Source organism: Microtus pennsylvanicus, chromosome 19 (assembly GCF_037038515.1).
Source record: "Microtus pennsylvanicus isolate mMicPen1 chromosome 19, mMicPen1.hap1, whole genome shotgun sequence".
NCBI classification, from domain to species: domain Eukaryota; kingdom Metazoa; phylum Chordata; class Mammalia; order Rodentia; family Cricetidae; genus Microtus; species Microtus pennsylvanicus.
Window position 1 is genome coordinate 17,783,584 of NC_134597.1, and position 13,912 is coordinate 17,797,495.

At 38.7% G+C, this 13,912-nt stretch overlaps 1 protein-coding gene across 7 annotated transcripts in view; it reads right to left on the bottom strand.

The window, feature by feature from the left end:
• The window catches only part of Cadps2 (calcium dependent secretion activator 2), a 505,709-nt gene that overhangs the window by 336,007 nt on the left and 155,790 nt on the right, over nucleotides 1-13,912 (bottom strand). The gene's annotated exons all lie outside the window — the stretch shown is intronic.

A 13,912-nucleotide genomic window follows, 5' to 3' on the forward strand; every position in this document is an offset into this window, starting at 1 on the left:
AATCACTGAATAAAAGTGGTAAGCATTAGAAAGAATACAACTTGAGTTTTGTTTTTTATATATGGATACACTGAAATATATCATGAAACTTTCCAAAACCCACTCACATTAGCGAATGCTTCTGGTCAAGTGTCAGCTCTCACTATGCTCTACACTACCTAGTTGGCCACTGTGGACATTAGGAGTAAATCACCCCACACTCTGTTGGCACTAAATGCTAACACCAAGACCAAACAAAGATTTAGCACTGGAATGAGGAAGAAAAAAATGAATTTTTTTCTGATATAGACCCATCCCACAAGGTAAACACATTTTTGTTCATTGAGTCTGGTTCGAAAAGACCTACGATGTGCTAAGAAAAAAGATGAAAATAGATACTGGGCCAAAACCATGATACAATGAGTAGATTTGAAACAAATAGATACAGATAAGAGTAACTGTAAGAACTTTGCACAGAAAGCACCAAGTACAGAGAAAAAGATGACATGGACTGGGGACCACTCTTAGCGTCTCAAGGTAAACTTGTCTAAGAAATGATAGCCTGATACAAGCCTGGAGGTAGACGAAAGGGTAACTTTGTTCTCTATGATGGAAAGCCACATGGTAAGTTAAAGGATCTGAAGGAATGCAGACTCATCAGGAGGCAGTGAAGGAGGAAAGACAAAGGGTAATTGGTAGGTTTGGTGGCACATAATCCTGAGGACTCGGAGTTATATCCCAAGACATGAGAAACATATTGCCAGTTTTGTGCCTTTGAGCACCTTTCAGACCCTTTGCTTTTACTATGAATCTCTGTCTGAAATCTTTGCACAGAGATAGGTAAGTTGACAATACTCATTCAAACATGTATCACCTGGGTATAGGACAGCTCTCTGTGACTGGTGTGTGGCAAAGCATTGGGGACACAGAAAGAAAAGACCTTGTCTGTTTATGAGGTTCATGTACAGACTGGGCCCTTCCACTGAAAATGCAAGTGTTAAGAGAGGGTATGATTTTGACAACAGCATTCTTTGTACCACTGAGCAACAACACTAGATGACATTTGTTTGCAAGGTGGATATTGATCAAATTCTCAATTCGCACAATTTTATTTATGTGTGATTCAGTTTGCATTTGAACTGCCTTCAACGGTGGAATTTTCCATGTTCATAGTGTGAACTACTGTTTGGTTCTGTAAAAGTGAAAATGTGAGAGCCAGTTAAGTTTGATGTTACTTAGGGGGTACTTGTTTAATTGGTGATTGCGTTTGGAAAGTGATTTAGTTCAGGAATGTTTATATTTTTGTCTGTGCACCATGTGTGTACAGTGTCTTTAGAGGGCAGAAGAAGGCACCAGACTGGAGTTACAGACCATTGTGAACTGTGATGTGGATGCTAGAAATTGAACCTGCATCTCTGGAAGAGCAGCAGCAAGTGTTCTTACCCCCTGAGCCATCTCTCTAGGCCCTGCAAGGTGATTTGAAAACAATCTGATTCTGACATGGCCTTTATATTTTGGTGGGTTTGTTTGTTGTTTTCAGATAGGTTACTACAATGGACTCAAACTTGATATGTAGTGTAGGACAACCTTGAATTCCTAGTCCTCCTGCCTCTGTCTTTCAAATGCTGGAAATACTTGATGTGGATATGTCTTGTTCCACCACATCCCAAATCTTCTACTGAGTTTGGAAGGGTGAAAAGTTTGCATAGCAAAATATGAATGGCTCAAACCATATCTCAAGTCAAGAGTTTCCTTTTTTGGTTGGAAGGAACAACTTATAAAAATCCCTACATTCATTGACTTTTCCTTGCTATAATAAGAAGTGGCTAAGGCCATGGTAGTTAATTTTTCTCTTCTGCCATAGTCCTAGTACAAAATGCTCCCTACATCTAACAGAGGCTCTCTGAAGCAGATGTAATTTTGCCTTCTGATGGGTATTTTCTATTTTCAGAGACTTTTTTATTATTATCAAAACTGGGAAATGTACCTGGCATAATGTGTCTAAAAGTCAAGGATGCAACTAAACATTCCGAAATGCTGAGTGTGGCCTCTTAGATACACCTAGCTCAAAAAGTCACAAATGAGTTTAGGAAAGCCTGTGATAATGGTACAATCTTAGGAGAGAGGCACTACCTCCAAAGTCCCTCATCACCAAGAGACAATAAATGCTGAGCTCTGGTTGCACAGTCAGCTTTTGTAGCAATATGTCTGTCAAGTAAGATGCTCTCAGAATGTGCCTCCATTTCCCCAGCTTTTCCTAGCACAGAAACAGAACAGCTCTCTTTAGGAATCCTTATTATCCCATCAGGGATGGTTGTCAATTGCATCTATTTTAACAGAACTAGAGCAAAGAGTCTTCAATCCTGGGACTGGCACAGTTAAATAGGGCAGAAAGAGGGAATGGATAATTGATGCCACTGTAATCGGTTCGTTTAAAAATAGTTATTCAATGTATGGACTCTTAGCACCTGGAGATTTTGTTCTTTATTCTATTGATGCTTGCAGGTAGATTAAGGGAAACAGAACATACAACTAGGGTTTGGAAGATCCAAGTTCAGCAGTTCCTGATTTTTTACATCATTCCATTCTGCCTTTAAAGTATGTTGGTTTTCCCCTTAAGTTGGCTCCCCTGATGAGCTCCCAGGATGGTGACTGTTCCAATTACCCATATGCACACAGCACCCTGAGGTACAAGGCAACATTTCTACTCCTACATTTCCCTTTAAGAAAGAGGGAAAAGATTCCCCCAGATATTTATCAACCTTTTCCGAATGTCTGTGGCTAGAACTACTTTTCAAATTCACAGTTAGTGGATACATAAAGTGAGTCTGGTCATTATGATTGACACAGGCAAATCGCAATTTGTCTTCTGGAGGAGCCCACGCCTGGCTGAGTACTTGAGTGGAGAGAAGGTAAAGCTATCCATTCTCAGCTACCAATGGAGAAAATTAGGAAGCAAAAGGCAAGGATTCAGACAAGTGGCAGCTGGAGGACCTAAATCCCTGATATACACTTAAAGAAATATTTGAATAACCACTAACCAGAACAAACACAATGTACAATCCACACACGGTACCACCCTAAGACAGGGTTCTTGTTGAGGTGACAGACCAAACACATCCTGGTCCTTAGGAGGGCATGACTATAAGAGAAACAATTACAGAGAAACTCTGAGTATATAACAGTTGGACTCTGGGGAAACTTTGAGGATTATAACCATCATGGAGTAACGGGGATGTGATCAGCTAATCTCCACTCTTCCTGGTTTTTGATCATTACGCATGCCTCCAAAAACCCCAACTGTGATAAAGAAAAGCAACCAAGAACATTCTGCTCTTAACAGCATCTCTACAACATAGGGAAAACAGAAGAAACGCCATCAAAGTAACCCACAAGTTCTAGTACACAGATCACGAATCACGAAAATTCCCTAGGTTTCATAAAGCACACTTACTTTGCATGTAAACTCAAGAAATGACAATTTAATGTTCATTTGTTTCTGAAGAGAAACATCATAAAGGGATTTGAGGGTAAGAGAATGCTGATTCAAAGTGGCTTGCTAAAAGGAACAAAAGAATTTTCTGAAAGCAAAACCTTGTTTTTACAATAAAATTTTACTTTGTATTATATTTGATTGCAAGTTTATAATTCTTTTTTTGTTTGTTTATTTTTATTTAATGGTGTTTTGCCATGGGTATAGGGTCCCCGGGAACTGGTGTTGGGTTCCCTGGAACTGGAGTTACAGACAGTTGTGAGCTGCCATGTGGGTGCTGGGAATTAAACCTGGGTCCTTTAGAAGAGCAGTCGGTGTTCTTAATCACTGAGCCATATCTCCAGCCCCAGTTTATAATTCTTATACCTAACAATGTAGTCTTTTTTTTTCCTGGAACTTATATTAAGTTAATCATTATACTCACATGTTCAATAAAAGATGCACATGATAGAAAAAAAACATGTTTTAAACATCCTAAACCACTCTCAATCTAAGACAGTGAGTTCTAAACATGCTAAACATGGAATACAGTAGCTTTAAAAGATTACATGTGAACTTCTGCATTGTTTTCATGTTCACACATGGGACCAGGAAGAGCACAAAAGTCAGGAAGAATTGGGTAACACCTTGTGAGTGGATTTAAGGCTCGTTCCATGAGATGGAACCCATACTTGACACTACTGAAAGGACCATGAACCTGACACAAGATTCAGCCTAGAAGAAAACCTACAATATTTCTCAACTATTCCCTTCTCCTTCACCCTAACAAGTATAATACAGTGCTACAGTCAACAGGAGAAACATTATGACACCTACCAGGCAACTGGGAAAAATTTAATATTGTATTTTTTTTCCATTAAAGACATAGGAGTCATTGAATAATCTAAAATAAACACAAGGCTATTATTTCTGTTTGAAGTTAGATCAAAATCATCTTCATATTAACCATTTAAATCAAATCTTTAGCTCAGGGGTAAAAAAGAGGAAACATACAAAAATATTAACTATACCCAAGCAGGATAGTTTGAATTATCAAGAGAACTCCTCCCATTCGCCTGATAACCTATTCTGCCCTCTTCTCACTAAGGTCTGGTGGTACCAAGACCTACTGGGTATGGGCACTATACTGGGGCTGCAACACATCTAAGATATTCTAGAACCTAAAGTGGGTCTTGCACCTTCCTAAGCCTCCGTTCACCACTGACGCTTTTCACAAGCTCTGCCTTCCTAAAATATTTAAAATCTACAAGTGGGCATGAATTCCGAGTGAACCTGTCACAAACTGGAATTGCAGCAGAAAAGATGAAGGGAATTTCCCATTTAGAATCCTTGTATTTTTTTTCTCAGTTTACAGGTCAAAAATCTCATTCTCATTTTTAGCTAATGTAATCTTACCAAGGATGCATGAGGGAAGGGAACAGTATAGAGCCCACACATTCACAGAAACTGTACTGTGTGTCACACAACTCTGTATGATAACTATATAAAACTTACAACTCTGCTATCTTCTGGATGAGAGAGGACCATACTATCAGTATTTGTTCCTGTAGGGTATAGAAGTAATGTCTGCTTCTAGATGTCATGGGGAATATCAGATGGCATATGTCATACCTATTTATAAATCCCCAAGAATACTGCTAGCTTGGCAGATGCTCACTAAGTGGGTCTTCACAATCCCTTGTCCCATATCATTTCTTTTTTCTATTTCCCACCTAATCAAATTCATCTCATCCCCCAAAATCAATCTAACTCAGTCTGTCTGGTCAAAACAGTCTGTTCCTGTGACATAATAATTTTGCACTCATTTTGTCTCACATTATGTATAATGAGATGCTGATACATTTGTCTGTGCTTTTGCATCCTGTAGGAACATCTTATGAATAGTACAGTTATTGTCTTATTTTTTAAAATTTCTGTTTTCTTCATTCCATCCCTATATTACCACAAGAAAAGCTATTCAAGAATTCTGACACATGCTTGCCTTTCTAAATTTCTACTTTTCAGAACATTAAGATACAGCAGCAGTGTTCACAACCTTTGCTTTATATGACCACCAATTAGAAACAAAAGAGGCAACCATTTGACAACTCTTCCCTCAGCTAAGAATTACAATGACAACAGTTGTCCAGAAAAGAGGTTATTTAATATCAAAGGATCAGGGGCCATCTGTCTAATAGCTTCACTCTCATATCTAAGAAGAAATTTCTGCACATCTGTTTCTGAAATAGGTACTTAACATACAAATGCAACCAAAAATACCAAGAATTTCTAATATACAGCAATCCAACTTTACTGATGAAAATGCACATTTTAACTTTTACATGAATATATCGGTTCATATACACTCATTTGTCTTTACCAACTTATCATAAAACATGCAGAAATAGATCTATGGGCACAGATACTTATAGAGGCCTATATAGCTATATGTTGTCATAAACCCCAATGAGTCATGATCAGAAGTGGGTATCACATTAATAATGGATACCTATACCTTAGTACCCTGAGGAAGGTTCAGATATTGTAGTAGCAGTAAAAGTTAGAGAAAATATTTCTATAAGCTATAAACTTCTTCAACCCAGAATGCTTCCTATCCAGATATAGTCAAATTTAGCAGTTTTACACAATTTCCTTTGTGTATCCACACCAATAAATTCAAATTTGTATTCATAATATAGCAAAGATACATAATATTTATGTACGTATTTTTATTATCTTCTTTGACACGGGGTCTTGTGTAGCCCACTGGCTTTCAACAGGAGGCTGGCCTTGAACTCCTATGCTCCTGTTCCCACCAGAGTTGTACTATAGGCCTGCCCCACAATGTTCAATTAACATTTGTCCACATTGTAAATATTAGTGTTTGAGTATTTCTGGAAATAGAAATTATTTCATTTAAACGGTTTGCATAGTTCCTTTTGATTTTTGTTTTTGTTTTTGTTTTTTGGGGTTTTTTTTTCGAGACAGGGTTTCTCTGTGGTTTTTTTTGGAGCCTGCCCTGGAACTAGCTCTTGTAGACCAGGCTGGTCTCGAACTCAGAGATCCGCCTGCCTCTGCAATCTGTTTATCTTCTTAGTCTCTTACAAAGGTTTTGTTTTATCTCTAATTGAAAAGTTCTGATATATTCCTTTGCATTCCTGTTGGGGCCTAGCAGACTAGAATATATATTTATATATATTTGTGGAATTCATGTCAATTAATTGACATGATTTCCAGTTCTATTCTGTTATATAATCCAAAACTAACTCCCTATTAAATGCCTACACAACCGATTCTATCATTCACTTATTCAAGTCAAGAATCTAACACAGACATAGGTCTAGGTGCTGGAAATAGAATTTAAAAAAAAAGGACAATTCCTGTTTTCATGATCTTTCCATGTACCCAGAACTTCAAAGGCAAGGTCAAGATTGTATCTTATTCAAGAGGCTGACATTCTGATGTGATAAATGCTAACCAAGCTTCAAAGTGTCAGAAAAACACTTACTTGGTGGTTTAAAAATAAAACTTTACTCATACAGATCTGGAGTCTGGTAAACCAAATATAAAGGAAGTCATAGAGTCTAGAGGGAAGTACTTTTCTGGCTCACCAATGGAGTCTTCCTACTGTGACGTCACTTGATAGAAGCAATGAGGAATGTGCCTAGGTTACTGTGACGTCACTTGATAGAAGGAATGAGGAATGTATCTAGGTTACTGTGATGTCACTTGATAGAAGGAATGAGGAATGTACCTAGGTTACTGTGACGTCACTTGATAGAAGGAATGAGGAATGTGCCTAGGTTACTGTGACCTCACTTGATAGAAGGAACGAGGAATGTGCCTAGGTTACTGTGACCTCACTTGATAGAAGGAATGAGGAATGTACCTAGGTTACTGTGACCTCACTTGATAGAAGGAATGAGGAATGTACCTAGGTTACTGTGACCTCACTTGATAGAAGGAACGAGGAATGTACCTAGGTTACTGTAACATCACTTGATAGAAGGAATGAGGAATGTACCTAGGTTACTGTGACCTCACTTGATAGAAGGAACGAGGAATGTACCTAGGTTACTGTGACCTCACTTGATAGAAGGAATGAGGAATGTACCTAGGTCACTTTCATAAAGGAACATGCCCTGTTCTCATGACTTTTGTCCCTTGTCCCTATCACCTCCAGTTTCAATTATTTTGGTTGTGATTTCAGCACCCCAAAAGGGACATAAAATTTAATATTTAGTTTCAGAGAAATAAAAAAGATCATACTTTTTCCTGCTGCATATCACATAAATGAAAAAAAACAACCCAATGATCATAGCCAATGGTTCCTTCATTCAAGTATGTCAAAGTTTATATTTAATGACAAATATTTATTTAACATCACATCAATAATTCCTTAGGTTGTTTTTTTGTTTCCTATACAGGGTCTCTTCTAGCCTGAGCTGGCTTAGAACTCATGATCTTCTTGTCCCCGCCTTCCAAGTTCTGGGATTACAGTCATAAAACGCCACACACTCCTGAGGCTTGCACGGAATAGATGGTGTCACATCTCACTAATACTTAGGCCAGACTGGCTCTTCCTGTTTTTGTTTTGTCTTTTGTTTTTGTTTATCTCCACTAGCTCTGTGACCCTTGCAGGTTGCCTAAAGATACCTGTCTTAGTTTTCTTTTATGCACATGAGTGTAATAACAGCCCCAAACTTTTAGGACATCTATGAAGACTAAATGAGATTTAGTACAACATTTCAAGTACACAGAGCATTGGTTAGCTCATCCATCACGTCTTCTGTTCCCCAGCATCAGTAACATCACTGTGCATACATCAGTATTAGTTATTGGTGTAGGATGTGTTGCTTTCATTGGTTGAATAAAGAGACTGCCTTGGCCTTTTGATAGGGCAGCCTTTAAGTGGGCGGAGTAGACAGAACAGAATGCTGGAAAGGAGGCACTGTGGCAGACCATGCTTCTCCTGCCCAAGACAGACATTGGTCAGACTCATGCCGTAAGCCACGACCTCGTGGTGAACACACAGATTAATCGAAGTGGGTTAATCAAGATGTGAGAGTTAGCCAATAAGAGGCTAGAAATAATGGGCCAGGCAGTGTTTAAATGAATACAGTTTCTGTGTAATTAATTCAGGGCTAAGCTAGCCGGGCGGTGGGATGCAGCCAGCCCTCTCCGTACACCAGATGATAATGACTCCAAGGTCTTCAAGAAATTTCCTAATCTTAGAGTTCTGAAAAAGTCTCTGTACGGACACAAATACCACTTATCACTTTTACATATCCACTCGAGTACTAAACATCTGTTTATATGACATCCTTTAGTAGCTACAGAGCCGATGTTTGTCAGTTAGAGACAAAGTACTCCGAGCTTCGTAAAGAATGCATGAAAATAGATGGAATACAGTTACTATGAAGGTCCAGGTCAAGTTTAAAAAAAGATTGCTTTTTGAATCCATACGCCCACAAACCTCCCATTACAAACTAAAAAAGAAGTAAAACCTTGGTGAAATCTCTTGGCACAAGAATGTTGAATTTAATGACAACAGCTTTGTTTGACTAATTGTTACATTACAAATCCATATAAAATTGCAGTAATTACTCGTGCCACCAATGGTACAAAAGTTTATTTGAAATTTAAGGAACAATAAAGCTACAGTTCTGTGAGAAGACATAAAATAAGTTTTTAATTCACACATAGAAATTGCTTCTGGGTAACACCTGTGTTGCTTGTCTATTTAATGCAGAATGTTAAACTAACAGAGATGAAGCAGGTGCCCGAATTTAATGATTGATAGGCAATGCAAATCAACAGAAAAGGAAAACAACTAGTTTGAAAATCTACATGTGGTAGACACCGCATAAATGTATATAAAGTAGACATAGTACTTTTTGTTTCTACAGGCTTTACAATTTTTAAGTTGTTTGACCATGGTTTTAAGTTTGAACTTCTATGGACACTTGATCAACATTTGTATTGAAGGTATTTGGCATTCTTATCAACAATTCAATAAACTTAAATAAGAATAAGGGTCGTAGAAGAAACTATAGAAGGAATCTATAGTAAGCTTGAGAATGGATTACGCAAAATTTTAATTTTCGTATTTATGGTTCAATTTAAACACACCACACACATAAAATGTGTTACTGGAGTGAGGAATAAACAGAGCAGACAGAAAAAAAGTTCACTGCCCAATATATGAATAAGCCTGTTCACTTTCAAGTTGATTGTATGCTTATGAACGTCTCTTGTTACACTCCGACTTTTATAGTCTCATCATTGTTAGTTAGCTAAGAGTAAAATCAAAAATGTCATTGCCATCATGACTTAGCCTTTCCAAAATGATTGTTGCCTAGTACTTTTATCCCATCTACTTCTTTCCTATGAGCCTGGCCTTAATGGCTGAGCCACCTTTCCAGACCAATGTCCTGTCTACTTTTAAATTCACCATAAAGCATGCAGTGGCATGTACCCTATAAGAAGTTTACACAGAAATAAAGTAATACTTGAACAAAGTAATCTGTTAACACCATACAACATTTATCTATTTATCTATCTGTCTGTCTGCCTGTCTGTATATATATTATATTATATATACCATGTTTGTGGTATAAATACATACTTGCATGTGGTTAGGTGTGCTTGACATATGTGTAGAGGCTGCAGGTTAACACTGGCTGTCTTCCTTAATCACTCTCCATGGATAAGACTAGACTGGCTATCCAGCAAGCCCCCAAAATAGTCCCATCCTCACCTCCCCAGTGCTGGGATTACAGGTGTGAGCCCCCATGCTCAGATTTAACATGGACCCCGAGACTGAGCTCAGGGCTTCATGTTTCCTCACAAGGACTTTACTAACAGAATTATCTCCTCGGCACCTCACAACCATTTATAAGGGGTGCAACCACTATTTGACTCCAGTAATTATCTGAATGTCTTATATCACAATTAAAAGTCTGAAAACAACTATGTCCAGTTAGATAAGTGATTATTTCCTACACAGAACTTTGGCCAAGAACATTTTAGATGCCGAGTAAATCTACCCCATTTTGAAAAAAAAAATTTAAGTCCCTTAACTCATTACATTAAACTTAATGTTGGATTTTTCCAACAAATACTAGCTATATTCTTTACCCAATATTGGTGACTCTTAAACATGTTAGATAGAAATCATTTCCCAAGGCTTCTGCAAAAAAATACCACAGAATACATGGCTTGATAGGAGAATTCAGTGTCTTTTTAGTGGAAGGGCAAAGTTGGCAGAACTGGCTCCTACCAAAAGTCCCAAGCAAGCATCTTCCCGCTTTACTCTCAGCATTTGGCATTGCCAGCAGTTTCTGGGGTCCATTGGTCTACAGACATATCACTAACTCCCATTAAGGTCAAGACAGCCAGAGAAATCACCATCTGGAAGAGGCCAAGAGTTCCCCCAGGAAAATGAAATCTTCCTGACAAGAATCTGGGTTTCTCCCGTGGAACTCAGAGCATGTTTCTGCCGCTGTAAGCGGCTCAGTTCATTGCAGTTGTCACCGGGTGGCATGAACGCCATGCACTATGCTATGCTTGGAATTCTTATTCAGATCCTTATTCACTTTGCTCGGGGGTCATTTGCCTTTTCACACTGAGGTATGGGACTTGTGCATGCATCTTAGATGTGAAGCCTGTGTTGCTTACAGACATCTTAGCATCTTTCTAGTCTTGGCTGACTTCTATCTAGGTGAGTTGTTTGGACCACAGGTCTCTGCATCCTTGAGGAGTCTCCTTTCCCAGATGGAGGTTGTATAGCTATAAGGAATCTATGATCATAGGATGTCTGAGCCTTATAGTTTAAAAGCAACAAATTATACCAAAAACTTTTCTTAAATCCCAGCTACAGTCTCATTCCTTTGAATAAGGACTAGAGTGTATCGCTCTGCCTTAAAAACAATGTCCGGATGGCTTGACCTGGCACAGAGGGGTCCTCAGGTGCTAAAATACGTATTTAGATATGGGTTAGACCCTAATATGTACAAAATCAAATGGAATAGAAGCAAATCAAATCAAAGCAAAACACAATAAAAATAAAACAAAACTGTTTAACTTATTATCTTTCACAGTTAAGCTTCTAACTGGCATCTGGCTCAAATCCTCTCATAAAATCCAAAGTCAAAGCCAAATAAACAAATAAAAACAGAAGAAAATAAAAATCCCCTCCAAATTGTGCAACTGTAAAATGAACTATGTACATTGATTTAAAACCCCAGTTTAATAATAATAATTAGAAAAAATCTTGCCTGCTTTTATTTATGTATGATTGAAATTTCAAATCACCCCCTAAGGCCCTAATAGAAATCATAATTGCACATTTTGTTCTCCAAGATTTCATTCCCAAGGATCACGGTCCTTTTATACATGGTTCACTACAAATTCGAAAATATTTTTCTGTCACGTTTCTAGTAAACTCATTGAAAGGAGGGATTAAACCTGACTCCTTGAAATTGCTGAAAGAATGCATGTCATATGTTTTCATCATACACAGCTAAGTATGTAGGTAAAGGATACACAAATTAAAATGGCTGAATCTTTCTACACGGTGAGTCTATGTCAGAACATAACATAAAAGCAACAAACAATAATAAAATGTGGAGGCCCTAAGTTCAGTTCCTAGCACCCATAGCAGATTTCTCACCAGTTCCTAAATCTCCAGATCCTGGAAATGAGATGTCCTCTTCTGGCTGCTGCAGGTACACACACACACATATCACACATCACCCCAGTCCTCTGTCACACACACACACACACACACACACACACACACACACACACCACCCCAGCCCTGTCTCAGACACACACACACACACACACACACACACACACACACACACACACACAAATAAAAACAAATCTTATGTGAAACAAATACATTTATAGTTTATATACTCACTCAGTACAGCTACTCACAAATGTTGCTACAGAGACATTATTGATCTTATTACAGTACCTAATATTATGCTACTCTTTGTCTCCAACAACTTAACTCCAAGACTGCAAAAAAAAATTGAGTAGACTATGACCTTTACCTGTAATGTTCTAGTTGACATACATCCAAACTGCAGACAATCACAAATATGGGGGTCTACATTCCATGACCAGTCACTGCCCCAGTCCCTACCATAAATGCAGATATCTTAGTTAGGGTTACTATTGGTATAAAACTTGGGGAGGAAAATGTTTATTTGGCTTACAAATACTGAGTAACCATTGAAGGAAACTAAGGTAGGAACTCAAACTGGCCATGAACATAGAAGGAGGGGTTGATGCAGAAGCCAAGAAGAAGTGCAGCTGACCAGGTTATTCCTCATTGCCTGCTTTCTTATTAAATTCAGGCGTGGCATCGTACACAATCATCTGGGCCCTCTTCTGTCAATCACTAATTAATAAAATACCCAACAACTTCATGAAACCGAAAAGCTTCTGTAAGTCAAAGGACACTGTCATTTGGACAAAACAGCTGTCTACAGCATGAGAAAGATGTCTACCATCTTCACATCAGATAGTGGGCTAATATCAAAAATATATAATGAATTCAAGAAACCAGACTAAAACAAACCAAACAATCCAATTTAAAAATGGGGGGTACATATCTAAGCAGTTATTTCTTTTGTTTAATCAACCCCAGTTTTCCTTTCTCCCTTTCTCCTGCTTCCTACTTCACCCCATTCCAACCCCCATCCATACCCTTTAGAGGTGTTAAGGCCTCCCTTGGGGAGTCAACAAAGGTCTGGTATACCAAGTTGAGACAGGGCAGGCTCCCCACCTCTGCATCAAGGCTAAGTAAGGTATCCCACCATAGGAAATAGGCTCCAAAGAGACAGTTCATACACTGAGGATAAATCTTTGTCTCACTGCCAGGGGCCCCACTAACAGATCACACCACACAACTGTCACCTACATTCACAGGGACTAGTTCAGTCCTGTGCAGGCTCCCTAGCTGTCAGTCCAGAGTCCCTGAGCTCCTACTAGCTCAGGTCAGCTATCTCTGTGGTTTTTTCTATCATGACCTTGACCCCCTCTCCTGGCTCACACAATTCCTCCTCCCTCTCTTGAACTGAATTCCAGGAGCTCAGCCCAGTGCTTGGCTAAGGATCACTGCATCTTCTTCCGTCAGTTACTGGATGTAGGTTCTATGATGACAGTTAAGGTGGGCACTAATCTGATTACAGGGGAAGGCCAGTTCAGGTACCCTCTCCACTACTGCTAGAAATCTTAGCTGGGGTTACCCTTGTTAAGTCCTGGTAATTTTTCTAGCATCAGGTTTCTCCCTAACTCCATAATAGCTCCCTCTATGAAGATATCTCTATCCTTGCTTTACCTCTCCATCCCAAATCCCAAGTAACAGAACTGCTGGAGGTATTATCAACCCCAATTGCAAGTTGTACTTCTTTTATGTGTTTGGAGACTTTTTTTTTTTTTAAA